At 36.0% G+C, this 14,482-nt stretch overlaps 1 protein-coding gene across 3 annotated transcripts in view; it reads left to right on the top strand.

Moving 5' to 3' along the window:
* IRAG1 (inositol 1,4,5-triphosphate receptor associated 1) overlaps positions 1 to 14,482 on the top strand; it is a 116,807-nt gene that overhangs the window by 24,123 nt on the left and 78,202 nt on the right. For all 3 annotated transcript variants that reach the window (XM_074842043.1, XM_074842042.1, XM_074842041.1), the window contains 2 exons: positions 1,007 to 1,115; positions 1,963 to 2,056. The gene's annotated coding sequence lies outside the window, so the exon portion shown is untranslated. The remainder of the gene's footprint in view (positions 1 to 1,006; positions 1,116 to 1,962; positions 2,057 to 14,482) is intronic.

The following is a 14,482-nucleotide window of genomic DNA, read 5'->3' as shown; positions in this document are numbered from 1 at the left end:
ATGTTTGCCAGACTGGAAGTTTATGCTCCCCTCTTGTTGAAAGTTCAACAGCAGTTGAAAAGTTCATTAAGTAATGCTCATTGTTTTTGTATGCTGCAGGGGCTGCTGTGTAGATTCAGTTAAATTGTTGTTAAAGAATTGCAATACTTAGTGCATAATCAACATAACCTTTCTAATATGCTCGTATTTAATATGTTTATTAACTTTAATTTTTTAACAGTAATTTTAATGCAGGCTCTATTATATATGTTAGTAGTCTCTAAGAAGATAGATTTAAGACCCATCTTCTCCACTGAACATTGCAAATGTGCTGCCACTTTTTTTCTTTTATTGTTTGATCTCTGTGTGTGATGGGTAGCTGCAACCTATATCTTGTCAGATTGGTGCAGTTCATTTTCCATGTGAAAAATTGCTTTTACACTGCAGAACAACTGACAGTAACTTTCAAAACTCCAGAGTTTCTGTAAAGAAATGAGACCAATAAATCAAATTTTAAAAAGATCTATTGAAAATAATAAAATCTTTAGGTACTTTAAAAGCTAAATTAAAAGTAGCCTTGTAAAAGTATAAATGGAATCCTTCAACTCCCATCTATTCCTTTTTGCTAGGCTATTGTAGTCTGTTGAGATTAGATACCCCAGGTATTTCAAGCAGTCTTAGTATTTACGGAGGAATGTGTGAGCTATTTGTTCTGAATCTATGGCACAAGCTGCTCTACTTGATTTGTAATTAAAATATTCTTGTCCTTTTCAGATGCCAGAAGGGTGTCCTCTGTGCAGAAGCTGATAGCAGTGTTCCTGTTGTTGTGTTGTGTTTTGTGTACTTGGGAAGCAAAGGATGTTGTGTGTGTGTGTTTTCGTCTTTTGCTATAAGTTTGAAAAATGCTATCAGGTTTTCCTGGTCTTGTATCTTAAGTTTCAGCACAATAATTGGGCAGTAGAGTATGAGCTGGTAGTGACTGAGCATGTAATCAAATAGGTACAAATATTTTTTCTTTATTGGCAAGGTAAATTTTGAGAAGAAAAAGAGAATAACTGTGTGGACAGATGTTGACAGACTGTTCCAAAGCTGTGTTTTGTCTGTGATTCCAGAAGAAAAGCTGGTGCTGTGCATCGGTATGTATTTGCAGGTTTGAACATAGTTCAAAGCCAAATTTATTCATATTTACAACCTGCTGTGTTAGGCTAGTCTCTTAACCAGGCAAAATATAATTAAGGGAATCCAAGCTACTTCACATTGTGCTTTTAAGTCTGTTTTAACGTGATAGGGCTGTGACGGTAAGCTTGAAAAAGGGAATGAGTCAACCTTCTTGAAAGAGGGAGTTATTTTCTTTCTTTTTTCCCCCTTAGTTCCCCATGAGATTCCCCAGTGTATTTGACTGCTAAAATGGGTCACTGTGGAAGTACTAGCAACCTTAGATACAGAAAGTGAGAACAGAGTGGTGCAGTGAATTTAATCCTTTTAGCCTTTATACATAAAATACAAAGCTTGACAGGATTATTAGTAAAGTATTAATGAAATCCACCAAACTATGCGTAAAAAGTATAACATGTACGAGACAGTAAAGTTCATTTTTCAAGTTCTCAGAAAGGTAGTACTGTGAGAAGAACAACTAAATGGAGAGTTGCAAGCAAAATTAAAGCCCTGTATCTCAGAAACAGATAATGTCTTAACTGTATGTGGCAGATTTTTGACCATCACTTCCCAAATGATTAAATCTGGCCTGTCAGGTAGGATGGTAGAGATGGATGGTAGATCTAGTCACTTTAATTACCTGGATTTGTTCCATTGAAATGTGGTTGCCAGGATATTGTTGCCTGAGTTATATAGAAGACAAATGCAGATGCTATATGCTTGCTTGTACAGAGTATAAGGATGACAACATTTTTGCAAAGTTTTTACATTTGAGCATTTGTCATGCAGTTCAAAAATACTGTTTAATAGTCATATCTGTTTACTTAGTGTTGCATTATTTCTGCTTCATAACATGAACAGAGAAGTTACTCTGTGTGTGAGGAATCCATCTCGGATGAAAGAAACAAGAGACCTCAGCAAGGTAAGAGATTGGAGACAGATATTTTAATTTCATTTCTGGTTTTGTACTATAACTCAACATGTTCAGATCATTAGCTGAACATAGTGCTCCACCAAATCTCAGTTTTATAGACTAATACAGGATTATACAAGAGCTAAATTGAAGTAGAATAATTCAGGCTGCTTCTTCAGATGACTTACCTTGTAAGAACTTATAAAGCTGTAGGCCCTGCACACTGTAGGCTGGAGTGTGACATACTGGTACTGAGGCAGCACAAATGAGCTAGCTTAAGTACTAGCCCAGCAATCGCAGCACAAGGCTAATTAAGTTATTGCAATGCCCAGACTATCTTAAATATCTCACTTAAATTGGCTTAAAGTTCAGAAGAGGTTCAAAAGAGAGCATCTTTTTTTTTAAAGTCAACTGATGACATTGAGTTCATAGGAAAAAGAATAAAGTTACTCCTGCAGGACAAACATGCAGTTACCCCACTGTAGATAAGACAGCACATGTGATCAAAAGCTATTAGGCTTTAAAAAGAACATCTGTAGCTTATTTCTTCCTTCCACTTCTTAAATTTACATATATAGATTATTTGAATGTAGAGCATGTGTGGCTTCAATTATCTCTGATTAAAAAGATCATAAAATGTACATTCAGCATAGAAAATGTTGAACTGTTATTCAGCAGTTTGGTTTAGGGGCTACACATTTGGATCTGATTTCAGTGATTTTAGAGTTTTCCTCTTCTGGCTAATAATTAATTCTCATGTTGCTGAAGGCTTTTGGGGGTTGGTGATTATTTTTTTCTTTCTTTACATGTTTCATCAGTAAAACATTCTGTAATCCTGTTTTTTAAATATGTTAACTTGTGGTCAGGATTTTTAATAACTTCAGTTCCTTCCCTGGGAATGACGTCTGCTTAACATTCCTTCTTTGCAGTACTGTATCTTCATTCTCCCATGCATATGCAAACAACCCTTCTTCCCCACTCCTTGTTCCTGTTCCTTTGAAAGAATTAAGTTCTTCTAACAGTCGGAAGAATTGTCCTAAAGTTCCTGTGATTTGGCTAAAAAGTAACGTCTTACTAGCTTAAGGCTTTTCTCATGGTCAAGTTAAAAGAAGATTTTCTTTAATATTCTTTTAACAAATGATGAAATTAAAGAGCTCATTTTATAGTTCATGTATTTGACATATGTTTATATGTGTATATATATGTATTTTAGCAGCACCAAAAATTCTCTCATGCAGTATCTAGAAAACAGAGGGGTTTTGTTTTGGAGGCTTTCTCTGGATCTTACTCTATATTGGTGAGGCATTTGCAGCTTCCTGTTGAAAGCCTGTGATATCAAAGTCATGTCAGGGGACTGTATAATTTGCTGCATCTTTTAGCACACCAAGAAGTACTGGTCCAAGTCTGAAGTTGCATGGAGAGCAAAGAGGAATCTTGCAATCTGGACCAGAAATAGTGTCAAGAAGCAAGGTAGTAGGTTTTAAGATACATTAAGACAAACTGAATTTTTCATCCAGGCTTGCAACTGCTGTGTTAATCCACCTTTGAAAGAGAACAGGGTGGCAAACAATAGCAAAATGAAGCCCTCTAAGGTAATGCTAATGATCAGAAAATGTGCTTGATTATTATAGAGCATCAGGAAAAAGTAATTTATAATAGGCATCTACAGTTTATCTTCAGTTTTACAGCATGTCACAAGGATTCACCTTGTGATCTATGGTAGTCCCTTCCCATCGGTGTATGGGTCAGCACAAAGACTCAGCTGGCAGAAAATCTTTTGTGAAAAGTGCTGTGGGAACTAAGGTCTGGGGAAGAAGGCAGAGGTGGAATTTTTCTGAGTTAATAAAAAGGTTACTAAATGTAGCAGAGAAAATTAAATTTATTAGTTTAAAAAGCAATTAAAGGAAGAGGGAAGAGGAGGGGAATTAGCTTCAAAACTGTGAAAGTTCAAAGAAACCCTACAAAAACAACACAAAACCTCACCCCAAAACCAAACCAGTCAAACAAAAAAAAAAAACACCCACACATTACTTTTGGACTTCAGGATGGAACTATCCAACCTTATTGAAAATAATCTCAAGGACAAAAATCACATGTAAATGCAAAAATATATGCAAATTTTATTATTGGCTGTATGGAGGGATTACCATTCTGCTGCAAACACACACAACCTTTGCATTCTCCAGAATTCTCTTGACGGCTATGATCTCTATATATTTCAGGTTTTCCGATCTTGTGCTTTCTTATCTTCCTTTTTTTCCCTACATCTGCAGTACTCTACATGCAAGTTAATTTTTCCTGTGTATTTGTGTACATATGTATATTCCACGTTTCTGTCTCTAATGCACTTTGTAAATGGGTATTTTTTTCCTGTCTCGTGTTGGCCTCTCTACCACAACACTGGGACATCCATGTGCTGAAGGGTATGTTTTGCCATTCCCAGTAGCAGCAAGTTGGGATGAGGTTTTTCATAAAAATACTTTAGTGTATGGGCAGGGAAGAAATGGCAACTATCATTGTAGCAAGCTTCTGCCCTAGAGACAGCATGGGTGACCACTACCAGTTTCCTGAGTGGTTCTGATTAAGTTTTGCTGAAGAAGATTTTATGCACCCACTTTTAAGAAGCTATTTAGCAAAAAATCTTTTTTTAAAAAGTAGCTGTTGTACCACATCGTTCTTAATTTATAAGAACGACAAAATATTAGAATACTTCCTCTTAAGAACACAGCATATCTAGTGGATTATAGATTGATCTAGCTAAGTAGAGGGACAGAACGTGAAAATTAGAGTAAATTCTTACAATTTATTCTTCTGCAGGTGAGTGGAGACCCAATCACCCATTATATAACAGAATTTACTTATAGCATGTGTTACCAAAATGTACAAGCAAATTAAGATGTACACAAAAGGTAAGGCAATATTACCATACTAAAAAGGGACATGAAGTGGTCTTTGGTAACCAGACCTGATATAGAAGAATTATATTTTGTCCAAAGGCATCTTCAGTCTTCTGACTGAAGTGTTTAAAAAGTGGATAGTAATATGGCAAGTCACTCTTAGGAAGGAAATAATTTGAGGAAATCCTTTTGAAAGGAAGTATTAGAGGAAATCCTGGAACTTTGCAAATAGCACTTCTGGTTTATGAAATTTTCTTCTGTTTACGTGGCACTCTTCTGATAAGTGAATAAGGGTAAGGGGTAAGGGGCAAGGGTAGTTTGGCTTTAATCATGCTGAAACATATTTTTTTCATTCTTGGAAAACCTGAGAAATAAACTGCAATTGAATGTATGTTTTAGCAAACAATAGATACTTTGAGGTGCCTCATGACTTAGTGTGTTTATAAGACTTTAAACACGTGATCTGCTCTCAAATTGTGCTGCAAATGTGGTCATACTCTTCTTGTTCAAGTTTTTGCTAGACTTCTGTACTGAGCCCATAAGGCTTGCATGCAGTAAGCTTCCAAGGATATTGGTATGCACTGACATGCTTTCCTCCTTTGGCTTCAGTGTTTTTTCTCTGCTGTTGCTTCACAGTAGTAGGAGTCTAAAGCCCAGCTGTTTTGGAAACATCTTGAATGTTTGGTTTTCTGTCTTGTTAGTTATTTGTCCTCAAACAGATTCCTCACGTTACTCCATAGCTGTGTTGTCTAACGGCTGTAGTTCAACTGTTCCAAAAATGATAGAAGCAATACAAGAAACAATAGTTTTGACGGAGTCCTAAAATAACATGAAGGTTTACTTAATGGCATGAAAAATACCCAATTTCAACAACAACAAAAATGTTCCTTTGCCTTTGTCTTCTCTCATCTGTCTAAAACAGTCTGAGGGATGAAAGATGTCCAGGATCTCTGTTGTCATTGTCTTCTTAACCATGAAGTTTGCCCAACTTGGTACACTTTATCCTGACTAGGGTTTTGCTACTTACCTTGCCTGTTCCTTATTCTTTCCTTTTCCCAGCTTTGTGAAGATTTGAAGATTATGCTAATCTCTTCTTTGTTTCTGTGGACTTAGTGCATGACTTCTTCCCAAGAGACGACGACTTTTTTTTTTTTTTCGTGTTTAAGGAAAGGTGACTCCCCAACTCCATCCCTGACGATAAAAGTAGTAGCTCTTTCTAACTCTAGCCAATATCCTTAACATTATACTTTTTCATTCAGATCAGTGGAGAAATTTCAGCCATTTCCATTATTCCTAGCTTGGCGAATATATACTCTACTCGCAGAAATAAACTTGTTCTGTGGATATAGCAGTTTTCATAGTGGTAATTCTGTATGATTTATTATTCCTCATTGGTACATATAACAGTTCCCCAAATCATTACATATGTTCTGTTGACTTCCACTTAATTTGCATGCGTATATGTGGTCTGTAGTAAAAAATGTAGGCAAAAAGCTTAAAAGCACTTTCCAAGCAGCCTTTTCACTTGTCATTAATTTATTATCTTTTTTCAAATCTGTGATGCAAGAACAATTACACATCACTCCAGTAGGATTCCTGTTGGTAAGAAGACTTATTGACACAAATCAGAGGAATCTTAATAGAATTTTAAATGTAAAATTAAAATCACTAAGGTGACTTTCGCACACTTTTTGTTGGCCCCTCATGATATCAGGTGGTTTAACAGTTTAATCACCAAACCACTTGTGTAAACATCTGTTTGTTGGCTCTTCTGTTTGATGGTGAGCTGCTTTCTCCTTGGAAGAAGCAGCAGACTTTGTATATATAGTTTAAAATAAAAAGTATGGGAGGGATAGTCTGGTCATCTAGTGATAGAATGGATTATAATTAGTATAGATTATTGGTTAGGATTTGGATTTGAGAGGAATTGTCTCCAGAATGTACAGATAAGATGCTGTTGTTCAGTAGCTGTACTTAAGTTTTATTGTTTTGACAAGGGGAAAAGCTGCTAGGTATATTTAGAGTTTTTTGTTTCGGGTGGTGGTTGTTGTTGCGATAGCTTCTCTCTTCCCTTCTGAATTTAGGATGACAATATCTAACTGCAGAACAGCAGAGCCCAGATAGGGGCTGAATTCCAGCCCCGCCCTGTTTCCTTCTGTTACCTGTACAATAGAGGTGTAACTGGGTATTTTGGTTTTCATTTCAGAACACAAAAGATCCTTATTTTGTTCCAGATTTGAATGAATCCCTATGAAATTCAAGCTGATCAAATTCTACTGAAGCTTCTTCAGAAGTCTAGTATAGTTTTAGACTCTATTTATATAGCTATATCTAGCTCTATCTGATGTATCTTTACCAAAGGAAAAAGATGGAGTTATGCAGACTTAGCTGTATATATTTTCTGATTTCTGTGGCTTGTAAAATTCTGTGGGTTTTGTACATGCTCATTTAAAGTTTCATTTCTTAATTTTTTAAGATGACAATTTGATAAGATGAGATTTTACATCTTAAGTTCTTATATGTATAATTGCCTGATATCAAATAAAAGTGCATGTTCTCCTCTGTAGCTGAAATAGCTTGTCTGCACCTCACTGTCCTATCAACTGAATTGCTCCTAATTCATGCTGTTCCTTCTCAATTGTTTGCTTTTTACTGAAGGTTTTCAGAGTTCTAGTTCAGTTGGATGTGAACTCCGTCATTATAACAAACCATGTGTGAAAAGAGACTTCTGAGTTAAAGGACAAAGGACTTTGAAGCCCAGTATTTGAATGTGCTTGTTCAGCATGCTTTTTGTTGTTGGCCTCTGGACCAAACTGCCTTACAGAAATCAGGAGTTCAGGTCTATTAAAAGCAGCTGTCCCTATAGTCTAAAATTTAGATTGGTAAAACATGGTATTTAGCATGCTTTTCTTCACCCAAGCTCTGTTTTGTTGGGGGGAAAGAAACTTTTGTACCTGATAATACTTTGATTTAATTGTATCATATTCTTTTAAAATGATAATTGCTTCCTGTCAAAACTGCAACTGCATGGTTTTCCAAGAGGACTAAGATTTCAAAAGAAGGGATCGTTAACTTAGTGGCTATTTTTAACAAAAAAATTAGCAGGTTATATTTATCTCTATGCCATAGATATTTTCCCTGGCTTTTTTCTCAGTAGCAAATCAGGATTCGTGTTTGTGAATCAGTTAAACAAAGGATTTGGAGGCTTTCTTTATTTTCCTTTTCCTAATTCATGATTTACTACCTCTCCCCACAAACTCATCTGAAAATATTAAAGGATATACCATACTTTCTTTATGGGCTACTATACTTAATTCTTTAAAGTGGTGGTTATGGAGGAACATATTTTTAGGTAAATGCCTTTGGTATGTGGTATTTCATGCTTGTAACTGAGGGTAAAAAGTGTGTTACATATATTTTAAAGATGTAGTTGTCCATATAAATAATCATATGCAAATTGCAGTCTGTAGCTGCATAAATGTAGATTGTATTGCTTGAATATTTTTATTACATTAAGAAAAAAAGGATCGTTATACCAAGACAGTGTCGTCATACTGTTAAAGCAATTTTTAAAAGTACTGCAATGCAGAAACTTCTAGTTTGTGGCATAACTAGTATCTGGCATAACTGATTCTGGTATGGAAGACCAGCATGCGGGTTCCGAGGATGAGGACAAGGATGAGGGTTATTTTGTTGTATTTATATTGAGGAATCAACCAAGAAAAAATATTTTTCTTGGTGTCTTGAAATAAGTTTCTTCATCCCACACAGTTAAAATATTTTCTAGTATTAATAAAACTGTTCAAAAGAAATATGGGTTTCAACGCATGAAGAGGGATGAAAATTGTCAAGTAGAGTGTTCTCCTCGAGGAAATAACTATTTTTCCAACTCTGTATTGTTTCAAAAGACAAATGTCATCTTAATGTACAGTTGGGGGAGGGGGGGGGGGGGGCGGGGAATCTGTCAAGTGAAGTTATAAGTACATTTGCAAAGCCTGGAACAACAGCTCAGGGAAGGGTGAATTGTATTTAAATCTCAGGCTACCTGTAATGCTGTAATTCTATAGCTACGTAATTTGTGCGTCTCATAATGTCATGCAGCTCAGCACTTTGGCTGTGGAATTGGCTACTTTACAACTGATACCCTTCTTGGTTTATTTCTCTGCCTGCAGCTGCCTTTTATTCTCCAGTTCTTCCCACAAAGAACATGTAATTGAATTGTGTTGTACAGTAGCCGGACTTCAGAGGGAAGGGAAACCAGAAATGCTTTGCAGCGCACAGTCAGGGAGGAAGGGGAGTTATAAGCTTCAATTGACAAGCTGCTTTTGAGAATGATGCAGGCATCTAGGACAAGTACATAGCTTTTCTGGAAAATAGAGGTAGCACCCAAAATGCTGTGAAGCCATGTGATTAGCTCAAGAAACAGTGGAAGCATTTCCAGGGAAAAGGAACGCTGGTAGTCATTTTTCCTAACTGAAAGAATCCTCTGCAAATATAACTAATGCTGACTGTCATGAGAGAATGATGAAGCAGTACTGAATAGTTTTCTTTCTTCCCCTGGTAAAAGCTATGCAGCTTGTTCTAGGGAACACATTAATCTGCCAAAGCCCACACTGCCATCATCTCCATCACTGTGTGGAGGATTGGGGCATGTTTTTGTCCACACTGTGTTTACATTCCTTAGAGTATAGTGCACTCTTCAGGGGATTTGAGCACATGCTTGTTTTTGAATCCCATTCAGGGTAGAAGAAAGGGGCTTTCGATGCCAAGCTGCTGCCAGCTGTTCTTGTCCTTCTGGTAAAAGCCTGTATGTTCTGATGAACATCTGTGAGATAGGAGGTAAAAAGTGGAGTCGCTTTCAACCTGCCCTATTTGATCTCTAAAAAAACAGAAAAGCTGTTTCCAGTCTGTTCCAACCTTACTGGAGGGAGAAAGAGGTGATATGAGCTCACTACCAGCCTGGGATCTGCAGGAGTACTGTGCACCTATTAATATTGCTACCTTATCCTACAACATCCACTTCAAAGCGTGGTACTGTGACACTCCCAGATGCAACACCCGTCATTAATTTATCTACATGGGTGTACTTGTTGGCACAGTTACATATCATGCTGGCACTTTTTTTTTCTTACTAAACTTTACTACAATGTCAGCATCAGAATATAAAATGGCTGGAAGCAAGGCTAATTAATAGGCTTAACATTTAGTTAAACTCTCTCAGTTCCAGGATCATCATACCTTGTCAAAGTTTCTGGATTCTCACATGTTCCATATTATATTTATGTTCTCTTTCTTCAGGTAGGTATCTCTAAATAATACTGGAGTTGTTTTGGTTTTGTCTTGGATTTGGGTTTTTTTCTGTTACGGGATAGAAGGTGAAGGAAAGATCTGAAGCAGTTCTGGATGGAGATGGTATGTTTTAAATAAAGCAAACACTATCTCAAAAAGCAGATTCACTTGCTCTGGTGATTAAAACCCAACACTGAATGTTTCATTGACTTATTGCAGTATGACATGATCCAATTCTGAATATGAATTTCCTAGTAAAAGCATGTCAGTCTCTTGTGAAAGTTCAGTGTATCATAAAGTGGCATTGATTTTTGTTTGTTTATATATAGATATTTAAATATAGGTTAGGGTATCTGCATATCAGATTTTTTGGTGTTGATTTTCTTTATACAAGACTGCTGATAGAGGCTTAACATTTCTTTTAAATGAATAAACATTTATTTTTTTATACTTCTGCATATGATGAATATGTATATGAAAAATAGAAAATCTTGCTCATAACTAAAACAAAATCTGTCTGATTTTGCTGGTGGTTTTGAACAAAAAGACTTGTGTCTTTTGAAACTAGGACATTCACCTTGAAGAGAATCCTAGGAAGAGAACATACAGAAAAATAGGTCACCTGATTGTCCATTAAGAAACACCCACCGGGAAATTATGATCAGACTGAAGTATGGGAAGAAATGTAGAGGGGTTATTAAGTTTTAGATCTGAGGTCAGAGGGAAGGATGAAAAGAGGAGTGTGATAAGGAGCAGGCAGAAAAAAAGTATTTTGGAGTCTCATGATACCGGTATATCTTTGCAGCAAGTCATAAAACTGTGATTTGGGCAGTTCTGGAGGCATGACAGAAATGCGGTGTGCATTAAGGGTGATCTGACAAAAATTTTCACTGGAAATGCATCCTTTTAAACATTGGCAAAGAATGAGGTACCAGTCCTATGCCCAACAGCTACTTCTATGTGAAGCTAGGAAAAAGTAGAACAAATGATTCTATTAATCCCAGCTTTCTCCTTGCAGTGCTTCTTTGAGGCAGACAAACATTTAGCTGTGTACATATGGTGATACTGAATATGCACAATCAATTAATGATGTATTCTGAAACTGCCAAACTCTTAGCATGTGTTTAGTAGAAATGTAGTATGCTATTATATGTACATATATCCACGTGCAAGGAGAAGCCTGTCATACTTCAGAATTTTTTTCTCCCAATTCTTCAATTCTGTCTAATTTCTCACAGACAAGGTAAGATGGAGGTTAGTCATAGTGAGTATTAACTTCTTCAGGTTTCTAAAAAGATCTCCAGAAAAGTGATTCTAAAACTTCATCCTTCCTCTTTTTCTGTAATCCTGCTATTGTAGATCCTTTTTCAAACCCTCATACACACCCCCCATCCCCCAAATCAAAACAGAAAATGAGCTCTGTGGGAGATGTTCTCTATGGATAATTACTCATCCAGTGGCCATGATTGTGTCAAGTCTTCTGGAACATTTTCTTTGCTTGAAAAAAATTTTTTTCAAAATATGAAAGGGTATGAGTGCAGTTTTTTTTCACTTAGATCATCTTCCGAGAAGATTTTTCCATACAACACAGGACAATCATTTAACAATGTATTAAACACATTGCTTGTACACATGCTAAGGTTTTAATTACTATTAGCAGAAACTAAAGCTGAACCTCAGAAAACAGTTCAATAGGCTAAGTGAAATGTGTCGATGACCTTGGAAGACTATGTCTGTGCTAAAAAGTATTCAATATATTTAGCTTCTTGGCAGGCTAGATTTTAAGGGCATGGAAATGGAATAAATTTCTTGCCCACAAAGGTTTAAATTTCCGATACTATTTTGCTTTCCCTGTAAACTATCACAAACTTCTTAATATGGTGCTTTTATTGGAACTTCACTTTTCAAACCCCTTTCTTAAAGGGAGGAGGAAAAAAAAAGACAAGGCATGAATATGGGAAATAAAAATATAATGGTTTCTGTAAATGCTTTGTGTAACACTTGTCCAGAAAGACTTGGCCATTTAAACTGTGTTTGTCAGTTTGGAACATTTTATTGATTGTCTGGCAATGAATGCTGGTAAACAGATTGACATTTTGTTTCTTGGACTCTGTCTGTTTCTCATATAGAGATTATTAGCTGGCTATTTTGAGACTGAGAGAAATGTTAGCTTTATAAATAAAGAGACTCGTTATGGCTTAATTAGTCGGGTTTTTTGCAAGCATTTTGAGTATTTCTCTCTAAGGTCTCAAATCTTTCCACGTAACATGAACTAGTTTACAGGATCATGTGTATGACCTCAAAGCAAACTTTATTTACGTTGTTGTCAATATAAATGTTTTCCTTAAAATGACTGGGCTCTAGCATATGTCTCCTTATCTTGTTCTGCAGACTTTTATTTTATTCTGCAATTGCATATTTTTTTAACCTTCCCGATTCATATGAAGTGCTTCTCTTTTGCTGTAGAAAGTTGGAAGCAAAACTCCGGCCTTTCAGAAGGCTCATCTAGAAAAGTTGCTGCATAAACATTATTTAAAGTACCATAAAGTTTTGTTACATTTTGATAAATAATCTAGCATAGCTGCTCAGCTGACTGAGTGAATACTAACACCATCCTGTTGAACCAGCATACATTTTAGCTGAAGTATTCTAGATTCCAACTAGGATTTAGTATTCAGCTGAGTGAGTGAGTCCCAGATGTGGAAAGTTTATTGCATGTTTTGCCTTGTATATTTTTTGTCATGTATTTGCTAATCAGACCTGTTCTTGTTTTGTTTTTTTTCTCCTGTCTGGATGAAGCTGACAGATAAGATTGCCACACAGTGTTAGAGTTGCATACATAGTGATGCATAATGGATGGCAGCATGTGAGATAAGATGACTTCACTTTTATGTACACTATAGTGGTAGCAACATACAAGCAAGAAAACCCACAGAAAGCACAAATTAATGCAAGATTAAATATTGAAATCAGAAAAAATATTCTGTGCAAGAAAACGAAGGCACACAGGAAATCTTGGGCATAACTTGAACTAGTTAACTAGTGTTTTTCATACAGTTGAGGAGAAATAAAATGAGGATGGCTAATCCAATTAACTCAGTAAACAAAATTGTCAGTGCTCATTGGCATTTGTGAGGTGGACCTGAGATTGACAGAAATGCATTCTGCATGTGGTAGGACAAAAGTTTTAACTGATAAAAATACTTTTAGAATGTTTTTAAAATGAAATATGAAAAATCATATCATAGAATTCCAGTTTTAAGTGCAAATATTATCACTTCTGCTGCAAATTTTTAGCCTGATTAAAAATTTTTATACTTCAGTCACTGAATAAAGAATAGAACATATAATCATGTCTTGCCACTTACATTTTGTCAGCTACAACATGCTGCTTTTTTTATCACATGGATGGCAATTATGTATGTGCAGAAAGGATAATAAACAACATTTTTAATACAATGTCTTTTAAATCCTGAAGGATAAATTCTTCAAAATAGTATGGGAATCTTTTATATAATTCTTTTCTAGGCATTACTTTATATGTATGATGGAGAATTTATCCTGAGCCCATCAAAAGCTCAAATGAAAACACATATAACTCTTTCTACCCAAATAAGCCTTTTGAGTTAGTTCTTCACTCTCAGACTGCCCAATTAAAGCCAAAACTAGACAGAAAAAGCAAAGTCTAGCAAGATCACTCATCTGCTATTGTTCAAAGTTTGTACTTGAAATGGTTGTGCCCCAAAGATGGAGTTCCTGTATGAAATCTTCATATACTTCATGAAATCTATACTTCATCCCTAAAGGCAGAACTCTTAATTATTTCAGTATGATCAGGATTTAGTGCTTGTGTTCATCTCTTCAAAGGCACAAATAAAAATCTTTAAACTTAGGGAGCCCAACTCATGAAACTTAGCATTAATATGTACTGCGCTACTTCTGTAAGTCAGAGCTGTGAAAATCAAAAAAATAGGGAGTTAATTGGTGGGGGCACATACATCCCACTGCCAAGCCGTATGTATTCCTCCTGAGAACTACATCTAGCTACTCCAAAATACTTCAGAATATTTATAAAAGAATAATTTTCTGCTATTGCTGTGGAATACACTACTCTAATACCAACAACATGAGTATGTTGGGTTATGTGAGAAGGGGGAGAGAGTTTGCTGCTAGTATATGTGGCCAGCCATCTGTAGTAGAATGTTTTAAAAGAAGCTGGAATCACCAAACAAAGCCAAAACAAGCAAAC

This window comes from Strix aluco, chromosome 16, assembly GCF_031877795.1.
Source record: "Strix aluco isolate bStrAlu1 chromosome 16, bStrAlu1.hap1, whole genome shotgun sequence".
In the NCBI taxonomy this organism is placed as follows: domain Eukaryota; kingdom Metazoa; phylum Chordata; class Aves; order Strigiformes; family Strigidae; genus Strix; species Strix aluco.
The sequence above is the reverse complement of the archived record's forward strand: the minus strand, read 5'-3'. Positions and strand labels throughout refer to the sequence as shown.